Consider the following 12385-nt stretch of genomic DNA (forward strand, 5'->3'; position numbering starts at 1 on the left):
ATTAGCCAGGTGTGGTGGTGCACACCTGTAATCCCAACTACTTGGGAGATTGAGGCAGGGGAATCGCTTGAACCTGGGAGACGGAGGTTGCAGTGAGCCGAGATTGTGCCACTGTACTCCAGCCTGGGCAACAGAGTGAGACCCTGTCTCAAAAAAGCAAAAAACAAACAAACACTGTAACTAAAGTTACAACAAAATATGTTCTTTGTAGTATTGTTAAAAATTATAAACGTCCTAGATTTTCTTGCAGCAAGAGTGGTCAAGTAACTCAACTCTAGGCCATAATATTTATTTAAGAATACTGATGGAGACTTCTGCAAAAAGTCTTTTACAAATGGTCATATTCGAGTGGCCTGGCTCTGCAGTCCTGCGCCCTGCATCTCTTCCTCCTGTCTGGATCACAGAAGCAGCATCCACAGCCAGAGCAATTGTTACATGAAGGGGTTTTCTCTTGTTTATGGGTAAACACACTCCTGACCGATGAAGATGTTATCCTTACATTTTGTGTTCAATCATTTATCTCTAGGACTTGGAAAAAATATATACATATCGGGCCTGGAATATGGATTTTAGAGTTCTTGGCATTTCTGTTTCTGTGTTATTGTTTTCAAATTATTGAAGATACTGAAAAAAGCAAAAAAAAAAAAAAAAAGAATAAAGAATAACCTAGAACATCAATGATTCAGATTATGAAAGTGTAGAGAAGCAGATGAGTAGCAGTTCTTTGTATTGTTTGATGATTGCGGTGTATCTTTTTGTTCTATTTTCTAACATATTTTTTGTTATTGTTTATAAACTCTTCATTTATAAAATCCATAGAGCTGACACCTATTCTAAAATCTTATTTTGGATACTTACTTGGTTTGTTTCCTTATTTTATATCTTTATTTTTGGCAGGCATTTTCATGAACATTTAAAAAGTATTACCAATGCTAACAATTATAATTATTCCTCTAAGCATGTTTGGCCAAATCTCTATAATTTTAATAAATTTTTTTCTTATCACTATCTAAATTTCTTATATTCTGTTATCGTATTACATTATATCATTTATGCATGCTATATACAGTATTTCTTTTTTCAACTTATTAGATAAAATCCAAATTTACTGAATTACTTCTTAAATACTAAGCCATAAAATCTTAAAATCTTATATCATTTCTTTACAATTGTATTTGTGTAAGTAATGTGACAAGTAGCACATAAAATGTTTTGAAATATATTAAAGTATTATTTGCAATTAATTTTATAATCAATTTCTAGTTAAAATTTTGGATTGTTATGTCTAAACACTTTCTCATGTAAAATTTAGTCTTGTTAATTATATTGTTAAAAATCCATCATGTTCTTTTTTTACTCTGTCATAGGATATAAGTGCTATGTTTAAAATCTCTCACAGAATGTTTTATCTATTTCCCTATATTTTAATAAATTCGTCTTTGTTTTTTTATTGGTCAGGTGACATAATGTGCCCAATGAAGAGCAAGCAGAGGCTTTCAAGCTAGTTAGCAGAAGATTGAACAGGCAGCACTCATTTCTTCTTGCATAGTTTCCTCTGCCACAAGAACTGCGGTAGTCTACATATAGGCCGTTCCATTGGCTTCCATGTGGTGTGAAGATCATGTGAAGCATTGGCATAGTTGGTACACAATGGACATGTAGAATAAGTGAAAATAAGTCAAATTACTTTTGGGGTTGTTTTCACTTGCAGCATATCTTACCTTTTGATAACTGGCAAAATAATTAAATGTAGAAGAAACAGATAAATGAGATGAGAGAAAAAATAAATGAGTCTGAATTTCAGGGGAGATATATAGGTAGGAGATATAACTTCGATGGTCAGTAACACAGATGGTGTTATCCAATGGAATAAGTGTAGAGAACAAGACAAGAAATCGGAAGACGGAGGTCTGGGACCCGCAAAATTAAGAGATCTGAAAGAATTCCTATTTCTCCACATCCTCTCCAGCATCTGTCTTTTCCTGACTTTTTAATGATCACCATTCTAACTGGTGTGTGATGGTATCTCCTTGTGGTTTTGATTTGCATTTCTCTGATGGCGAGTGATGGTGAGCATTTTTTCATGTGTCTGTTGGCTGCATAAATGTCTTCTTTTGAGAAGTGTCTGTTCATATCCTTCACCCACTTTTTGATGGGGTTGTTTTTTTCTTGTAAATTTGTTTCATTTCTTTGTAGATTCTGGATATTAGTCCTTTGTCAGATGGGTAGATTGCAAAAATTTCTTCCATTCTGTAAGTTGTCTGTTCGCTCTGATGGTAGTATCTTTTGCTGTGCAGAAGGTCTTTAGTGTAATTAGATACCATGTCTATTTTGGCTTTTGTTGCCGTTGCTTTTGGTGTTTTAGACATGAAGTCCTTGCCCATGCCTATGTCCTGAATGGTATTGCCTCGGTTTTCTTCTAGGGTTTTTATGGTTTTAGGTCTAACATTTAAGTCTTTAATCCATCTTGAATTAACTTTTGTATAAGGTGTAAGGAAGGGATCCAGTTTCAGCTTTCTACATATGGCTAGCCAGTATTCCCAGCACCTTTTATTAAATAGGGAATCCTTTCAACCATTGTGGAAGAGAGTGTGGCAATTCCTCAAGGATCTAGAACTAGAAATACCATTTGACCCAGCCATCCCATTACTGGGTATATACCCAAAGGATTATAAATCATGCTGCTATAAAGACACATGCACACGTATGTTTATTGCAGCACTATTCACAATAGTAAAGACTTGGAACCAACCCAAATGTCCATTAATGACAGACTGGATGAAGAAAATGTGGCATGTATACACCATGGAATACTATGCAGCCACAGAAAAGGATGAGTTCATGTCCTTTGTAGGGACCTGGATGAAGCTGGAAACCATCATTCTCAGCAAACTATTGCAAGAACAAAAAACCAAACACCACATGTTCTCACTCATAGGTGGGAATTGAACAATGAGAACACTTGGACACAGGAAGGGGAACATCATACACCGGGGCCTGTCATGGGGTAGGAGGAGTGGGGAAGGATAGCATTAGGAGATATACCTAATGTAAATGACGAGTTAATGGGTGCAGCACCACAAACGTGGCACATGTATATATATGTAACAAACCTGCATGTTGTCCACATGTACCCTAGAATTTAAAGTATAATAAATAAATTAATAAATAAATACATAAAGAGAGATCTGAAAGAAAAAGAGGAAGCAGCAACAGAAATTAAAATGTTGCAAACAAACAGGTAAACAGGAAACCAAAAAAGTATGGTAACCTGGGAGTTTAATAAAAAATGAGTGTCAAAGAGAAGGAAACCCTCAGCTATATCAAATGCTGCATATTGGTCATGTGGAATTGACAACTGACCACAGGATTTAGCAACCTGAAGATCACTGGTGAGCTTGTCCAGTTGTGGAGGAAGAGTGGAGACAAACGCATGTTTGGACAGGATTTAAGAGAAAATTGGAAAAGAAATGTTGGAGACATCAGATGCAGACAATAGTTCTGAGAGGCACTGAAAAGGGAAGAAAATAAATAGCAATAGCAGCTGGGGAAATGGTATAAGAGAAAGGAGTTTTTAAAAGAGGAGAAACTGCAGAATGTTAATGAAAGTAACATACAGAGACAAACATGATAATGCAAGAGATAAAACAGGTGAGAATTGAAAACGTGCCCCAAGTCTGTGCAATAGAATGGAATTCACTGCAAAAATTATTAGAAATATCTTCAGATAAGAATATGATTAGTTATTCTGTAGTAACAAGATGAAAACCAGAATATATGAGTACAGATGTTGGTACATGGTGGTAGTAATCTATGTGCTTGACTTCAATTCCCTAGAAGCAAGCCTAAAATGGGGATTCCCATGCAAGTGACTAATCTAGCAGTTGTTCTCGGAAGCTAAACCTACCAGAAGGTTAGAAAAGCAACTTTGCATCCATTCTTTCATATCAGTGAGACATTGGCTAACAACCATTTGCCAGTGGTATGAGAGGGTTAGTATAACTTCCCAAGCACTTCCAGAGAAGATGATTTCTGTGGCTAAAGACAAGTCTCTGGGGAAGCGTATGAGTGATAAACAATTAGCAGCCAATGCTCAGCAGCTTGAGATTGGAAGTATCAGTTCAGGTAGTGGCGCCAACTGCTATGCTTTCAGAACTATCTGATTATTTCAGTTTTCTCTGTGAAGTAGGAAGCAAGGTCATTAAATGAAAAAGGATGAAAAAGGAGGTGGTTGGTATTTGAGAAGAAACAGTATACATATATGTAAATTCACATACATACTATAGCCATATGTATGTATGTACATATGTGTGTATATGTGTGTGTGTGTATATGTGTGTATATATGACTCATATGACTCAAAGGGCTGTGTGTATACATACATACATACATAACATATGGCTATAGTATCCATACATATGGATATACATACACACACACAAATATACACATATACATACACACATACAGAGAGAGAGGGAGAGAGAGAGAGAGATAAATTTACTACAAGAAATTGGCTTATGTGATTGCCGCCTCTGGCAAGCCTGGAATCTGTAATTCTCAGGGCAGGCTTGCAGAATGGAAATTCTCTCAGGCAAGAACTGATGCTGAAGATTTAAGGGAAAATTTTTTCTTCCTTAGAAATACCTCATTATTTCTCCTAAGACTTTTCAACTGATTCGATGAAGTCCACCCATATTATCAAGGTACTATCCTTTACATAGAGTAAACTGATGATAGATATTAACTACGTTTACAAAATACCTTTGTGGCAACACCTAGATTAGTGTTTGATTAAGTAACTGGGCACTAGAGCGTAGTCAAGTTGATGCCAAAAACTAAGCATCACACACATGAACTTGGGATTATGGCAGGGTTGCATTTATTGATAACAAACTTTATATTATGGTGATGGTAGTTACTTGAGTTTGGTAGGTAGTGGTTGAATTGGGTTTGGGGATAAGATCACTGAAGAAGAACAAATTAGGAACAAAGCACTGAAGGTATTAAATACCAAAATTTTAAAAAATTAATGCTAGAGGAGTATTGGAGGGTGTGACAGTGATTTAGGAGGCCTAAATCAAGTAACGACAGGAATAACCCAGGGAGTATAAAATGTTCCAGGGAGAGAAAGGTTATGAAAAGGCAATAATCTGATATTGAAGGCTGGGGGCTGGGTAAAATAATTTAACTTTACATCTTTCTGTAAATATTTTTATGGATTTATTGTAAATCTGCAATAACTACAAAATGTGATCTATACTCAATAACCTACTCTATTTTTATCCTTCTGGATCAATGACTGAACTCCCACATAGGCAAAAGCAAGGAATAAGTTTCAGAGCTGGGAGTCAGGGACAGAACTCTAGCAGTTCCTTTCAAAAGGGGTCAAAAATGACAAATCAGAAGTTCAATCCTGACAAAATCTGGGGAGCTAGTTTCCAGTACTATCCAGTGATATAGCCCAATATAAAGATAGAAACATTCTTACTAAAACCAGGAAAATATTCAGAAATGGACTTTGTCTTCATGCCCTCCCAAATGTTCCCTGTCTTATTGTTTGGTAATAACACACTAGGGGATGCTCAACCCAGAAATATGGATGCTACACAAAGAGTAACATTTATTTTCACACCCTACCTGACCACAGGCCCAATGATTGCCCAGCCCTGAATATGTCTCAAGTGGACTCACTTGCCTTCATCTTTATTGCCATCGTTCTAGTACAAACCACAATTATTTCTTAGATGTCCTATAATAATCTCCTCATAGGCCTTCAGACTTACTTTACACTAATTTATTTGAAAAATGCAAAGAGGATTATGTTTTCCCCAGCTTAAACCCCATCACTATTATTTTTGCCCTTAACATTAAGCCTAAAGTTAAAAAGCTGGCTTTAATATGCCCTTGATGATCTGACTCTGCCTCTTTTGCATCTCTATGTTGTTCTACCCCCTTGGTCTTGCCTACCAGGCTTTGACATGATTGAGCTTATTTTAGTTAATCAAATGTCCTGTGTTTGTCCTGATTCAAAGCCTACATGAAAGCATTTCCCTCTGCCTCCACATTGTCACCTCTATTCACTTATTTACTTTCTAATATCATAAAGAATGTGCTTGTTGATAGGGAGCATTATAAATGAAGGCTTGTGTCCCCTCAGAACTTTTAGATTCAACCCCTAATCCCCAATGTGATGGTATTTGGAGACAGAGTCTTCGGAAGTAACTAAGGTTCAGTGAGGTCACTAGGGATTAGTGTTAGTCTAAGAAGAGACAATAGAGACCTTAATTTGTCACCCCCTACACACACGCACTGTGGAAAGTCCTCATGAGGATGTAGGAGAAGGCAGCAGTTTGCAAGCCATGAAGGGAGCCCTCACCAGGAACCAATGGATTGATACCTTGATCTTGGAATTTATAGCCTTCAGAACTGTGCAAAAATAAATTTTCATTGTTTTAACAACCCAGTATAAGCTATCTTCTTATGGACGCCTAAGCTAACTAAGATTTCTTAGTAAGTTTGGCTCCTGGGGTACTTCACTCTGAATTTTTCTTTTTGAGTAAAGTTTCACATTTGCCTTTCAGGGAAAATGGCCCTTTTCCTAGAGTGTGTAAACATCTATAGGGATAGAAAATGTGCTTGTCTTGTTCATTGTTGAAACCTAACCTCCTAGCACAAACTATTTGTCTCATAAAAAACATCCAATAAATATTTACTCATTGAAAAAATAAGTAGATTAATAAATGAATGAATGAAGTCAATTTCACATATTCATCTTCACCACAAGCTGCACTGAGCTAATAGATCAAGAGGACTAGATCTGTATACAAGATGAACAGTACTCAGCTGTGGAGATTAGAGAATATCAGGGAAGACAGGTATGCATTTTGTCTAATAGTGGAGGTTGAGGAGTCATAGGACCATGGATAAAGACTTTGGGTAAATCATAATAAAATAATTAGTTCAATGAATAGAAGAGGAACTATTGTGCAGAGTAATAAAAATAAGAGTATAAAATTTCTATTATTAGAGAAGTTGTGATAATTTTCAAATACAATAGGAAATTCTATAAATTTTGAAATGAACCAAATAAGTGAAGAGTGACATGTAAAATTAAATCCAGATTTATAGGTTATTAAAATGTGATAGATTAAAAAAATGTTGCAGAAATAAAGATGATCTATTATCTGAGGAGTGAAAGAAAAAAGAATTGCAAATCAGAAAGGCATAGCTAAAATAAGGTTGGGCCTATGCATATTTGGAGATGATAGAGAAGGAGTTAAAATCAGATAGAGATAGAAAAGAATGACCTCTAGAAAAGGTGGGGCATGAATAACATCTGAAAGTATGAATGAGTTTATGCTAGAAGGATGTGGATTATATATATGGTAAATATGTGCCAATGTTAATTAAACTTATGCAATTGATTACTTATAGCATTTTATTTCAATCATACCATTTTGAATCTTTTAGTTGTTTGCCATATAAAACTTAAAGAATAAAATCTGTTATATATAGTATTCATGTGAGGATTTCACATTGAGTAGAATGTTATATACAATAATTTCCTATTTTCATTCCAAATGATATATATGATTATGCTAGAACATTTCAGAAAGCCAACACAAGATTCTGTAAATGCATCGGTCAGTACACAAATTATTTCTTTGTGTATTCTTGAGTTCTGTATACGTACTAGCTTGACTTTCTGCAAATTATTCTGCATTGGTCACAACTGTCTATTGTAAATTAAAGCTTAATAGCACAGGTTTTAGATATTTAGGTCATTTAAGAAAAATGATCATCAGCGAAGAATTGTCCCAAATATCTTTACATTGTCTACAATGGATGTTGTGACCTAGTCAGTATTTTAGAAGAAAAAAATAAAAAAAACATTTTTTTGTTTAGGGATAACTTTTTTCTTACCAAAATGTATGTTTCTGTAGGTATGGCATTCAACGCAGTAGGTTCAGATTTTCTGACTTTGCACAAATATTTTCCAGTAAAAAAAAAAAAAAAAAAAAAAAAAAAAAAAAAAAAAAATGCATCACTGAGGTCAAAGGTGTTTATGGCCATCTCTTCAGCTAATCATCCCAAAAGTTTTGTTACTTCACCCAGTAAGATGGGATTCTAACTTTACAACATCCTTGATTTTCAGATCTGAAGGAAGAAACAGAAAAAAAGACAGAAAAATGTTAAAATGATTCAAAGGTCTTTATGCGTTCTCTATTAGAAGGAATGCAGGTATATGATGGATGTAGCATTCTTGGCTATAGAATGTATAAGCATGCTTCTCTATTTTAGCGAAACTTCAGAATAAAGTGCAGTAACAGGATTAGCAGCTGAAAACAGCCTCACCCTGGCTTTGCCAAAGTGAGATGATGAATCTAAAATTCTAAGTATTGGGCCAGATGCAGTGGCTCACACTTATCATCCCAGCCTTTCGGGAGGTTGAGACGGGAGATTGCTTGAGCTCAGGCGTTCAAGACCAGCCTGGGCAACATGGTAAGACTCCTCTACAAAAATTAAAAAATTAACCTGATGTGATCATGCACTCCTGAAGTCCCGTTTACTCAGGAGTCTGAGGCGGGAGAATCTCTTGAGCCTGGGAGGTCAAGGATGCAGTGAGCCACGTTCAGGCCACTGCACTCCAGCATGGGTGACAGAGTGGGACCTTGTCTCAAAACAATAAGTAAATAAAATAAAATTCTAAGTATTACTCAATTTTCCTTGATTGGGTAATTAAATTAAAAAACAATCAAGGAAAATTGAGTGACACTTAGAATTCTAATTTATTATTTTTTTCCAAGGCTAGGATAATATCTCTCTCATGCATGTGCACACACACACACACACACATAATCATGCCTTGGATGATTGATACATACACAAATAACTCCATGAAATACCTAAAAGATTAATTTACATGCTCTTTGTAAAGGACCTATATATTTCCCGTTTCTAAATCTTAGAATAACCCAGTTGAAATGAGCTAAAATTATTCTAGCATTCCTAGAAGGAACAGTATTTAAAATATGAGAAAACTTTACTTTATTACTGTAAATTTTCCCCAATTGACTATAAATATTTTGTCACTAATTACTACTATAATTTAGAAAACAAAAGGTTTTGTTTTCAAAGTCAATATTGGGTCCAAGACTTTCATCCCTGACAATGCTACTGCAATATAAAATTAATGTATTACATGTAGAGATATATATCTAACCCCTGGAGTCAGCTCAATTAAGTCTTAGTGTGAGTTAATTCCTACTTATTGTCATTTTTCTCTCCTACTGCTATGATTGATTTTGGCTGGCCCAGTTGTAGTTTGAATAGATAATTACATTATTTTTATAATTCACTAAACACATACGAAAAAAATTGAATGAAAATTTTCCAGTAAAAATAATACTTGCCATAAACATTTAATATATTAATCTAGAAACTAAACCTAGCCTGATTGTCAATATCTGAGTTTTTCTTTTTAAAGAAATTTCATTTTAATTAATTTTCCAAGTTTTAAAAATTTTAAAATGATTTTTCTATCCTAGATTTGATGTGTTTCACTGAGAACCATATTACACTTCTCTGGCATTTTTTATTTTAAAAAAAATTTAACTTCTTAACTTTGAGTTTTTCTTTAGAATGTGGTATTTTATGTTCATATCTGTATGTTATAAAAATATTACTACATCTGTAAGAAAATTTTATCTCAGGTTTTAAACACTAACATTATATTTGCTATATAAGACATAATATATTTAAAACATATGGACTTGGAAAATATTATTTTTCTTTTCCTGATTTCTTCTTAGTGTCTATGCACAGTTTTGTATTTGCTTTATTTTTCCATTTCAATACCAAATTTAGTGAAATCTACCAACAACAGAGATAATTATGTGTCAAATATCAGAATATAAATATCTCAAGTCTTAAAATATACTTTTTAAGTGTTCTCATTTTTAAAAACCATAGCTGAATATAAATTATTTGCATTTTGAGGGCTTTCTTGCAAAGATTTTAAAAGTAATTGCCTAGATCAATGTATCAGGTAATTTGAATATAATTAATCCCTTGTACTTTGTGATTTACCTTCTTACATGTGATATAAAAAGTAGAATAAGGATGTATGTTTTCTACTACATTAGTTTGCAAATAGACTTTTTTATTGAAATATCATTATATTGCAATATTTTCATTTAGTTTGAAAGTACTAGTAACCTGAAATGATACATTTGTATTGTATATTTTTAAACATTTTTTTAAGATAAATTAATTGTTTCACTAATCCACATTTGGAATTTACCCAGAATCTCCACCAAACTAAATTAATTTACATATTCTGTATATGTTGCTTTCAGAGATAATATAGACTATGTACCTCCCCTTTCAGGCCACCACAGATTCATTGTAATAATTACTACGGTAATGAAGTACTACCCAGAGGATTAAAAAAAACACATGTTTTACTCACAAGCTAACTAACAAAGCATACTGCAGATGCCATACAACATATGACACGACAAGCCTAGAATCTTCTCTTTTTTCAGTATCTAAAGAATTTTAGCCCCATAGAAATGTGGCTCTTTTTCAAAGTTTTGCAACAATTCACTTTTATATCCATTATCCCTTTCAAAAACATGCATAAATCTTATCAGAGTTTATAAATTTTCAAATGGCTCTTTTTCTATAGTTTTTTTTAATTGATGGAATAGAATATAAATATATGAGTGTGACCACAAAGAAACAAAATATCGGAACTTTATGTCTTTTAAAAATTACTTTGTGCTTTCTTATAAGCATAATTTTGAAAAATGTTAAGCTGAAGTATCAAAGAAGATTTCAAGAAAGGATTTGTGTTAGCAATTTTTCCATTCATGTGATTTATACACATGGAAATATGGTGATAAGGAATGAAAAGAAAGCAAACAAGCATAAATAAGTAAATACACCTAAACCTCATAATTAGAATATTTCAAGAACTTCACTCAAAGAAAGCCTAGAAGTAATCAACAGAATTAATTTTACTCAAAGACCTGAGTTAAAATTTTCTATTTTAAATCAGTGCCCAGCTACCATATTATAGGCGGAAGAAAGGACACTTGAATGGGGAAGTGGCCATGAGGCAATTCAGAGATTTTCAACAGCAAAACAGGAGAAAGAAGGGAGTACAAATGCCAACTATAAAATAAAACTAAAGCAATATTTTTAAAAATTCAAGTAACCATGTAAGAACTTTCAAAAGGAAGACGAAGATAAAGCATAAGTAGAGGGAAGAGGAAATAGTAATTTCCACTAGAGGCCACTATCAACTGAGCAATCTCATAGAAAATGAAGAAAACAAAAAAGAATTTTAAAGCTAGTTGGAACTTGCCATTTTAGTCCAACATGTAACAAGGTTAGAAGTTCTCGCTTTCACTCTTACGACATGAAAAAAAGCAAGCAAACTGAAAACCAGTGATTTTTTTGTTGTTGTTGGACACAGAGAAATGAGTTTGCAGGGCAAATTACCACAACAAAATCTGGAAAGACAAGTGAATCCAGAAAAGTCACACTCAAAATCTGATTATCTGAAAGAGAAGCTGTTGGAGACATAGACTGGTAATAATACATAAGTGGTGAATTGGCCAGATTTCTGGATGCTGAGTAGGAACTGGTGTATAAATGAAAAATCCTGAAAGGTGCAGGTGAAGCAGAGTCCTCACACTTTTATGAGTTTTTACCTTCAGGAAATATACCAGGTTTTTGTAAGGAAGATCCAGGAAATAGTCCTTTGTGCTTGGAGTAGGAGGAAAGGAAGAGCAATCCTTGGGAAGTGCACCCAGAGCCTTTTGCATTTAAAAGTCCTACTCTCCAGAGAAAAAGGCTGCCAGAGACTTGCCCCAGTCAGATGAAGGAAGAGCATTCTCTCCCTCCACTAGTCCCTAAGCTTTCTTTCTCATCAAACTAGAAACACTGGTGAAAGTAACACACAACAGACAAATAAAAGACTGAGATTCAACTGAAACAAATATGTAAAACTCACCCTCCACAACACCTAGCTCAATATTATCAAGGCTCCAGTATAATAATCATGGAAAATAGCTGAAAGAGTTGCAAGGCACAGATAAAAAGAAAGACAAATACAAGGTCACTAGAGGTGGTTGAAGCCTCTAGATATACCCACAGCAAACATTCAACAAAGCTCCTACCAATATGAACGTACATTTTCAACTAAAGGTCTGTTAACCTTAGATCCCCTTGCCTGCATGTCAAGAACAAGTTACAAGGCAATCTAAAAGGCAAAATAAAACAGTCTGAAGAGAAAGTGCAGGTATTAGAACTAGACTCATAAGACTCACATTCTGGGATTATCAGGCAGGAATTTAAAATATGACTAATATGT

This window comes from Macaca thibetana, chromosome 6 (assembly GCF_024542745.1).
Source record: "Macaca thibetana thibetana isolate TM-01 chromosome 6, ASM2454274v1, whole genome shotgun sequence".
NCBI lineage: Eukaryota > Metazoa > Chordata > Mammalia > Primates > Cercopithecidae > Macaca > Macaca thibetana.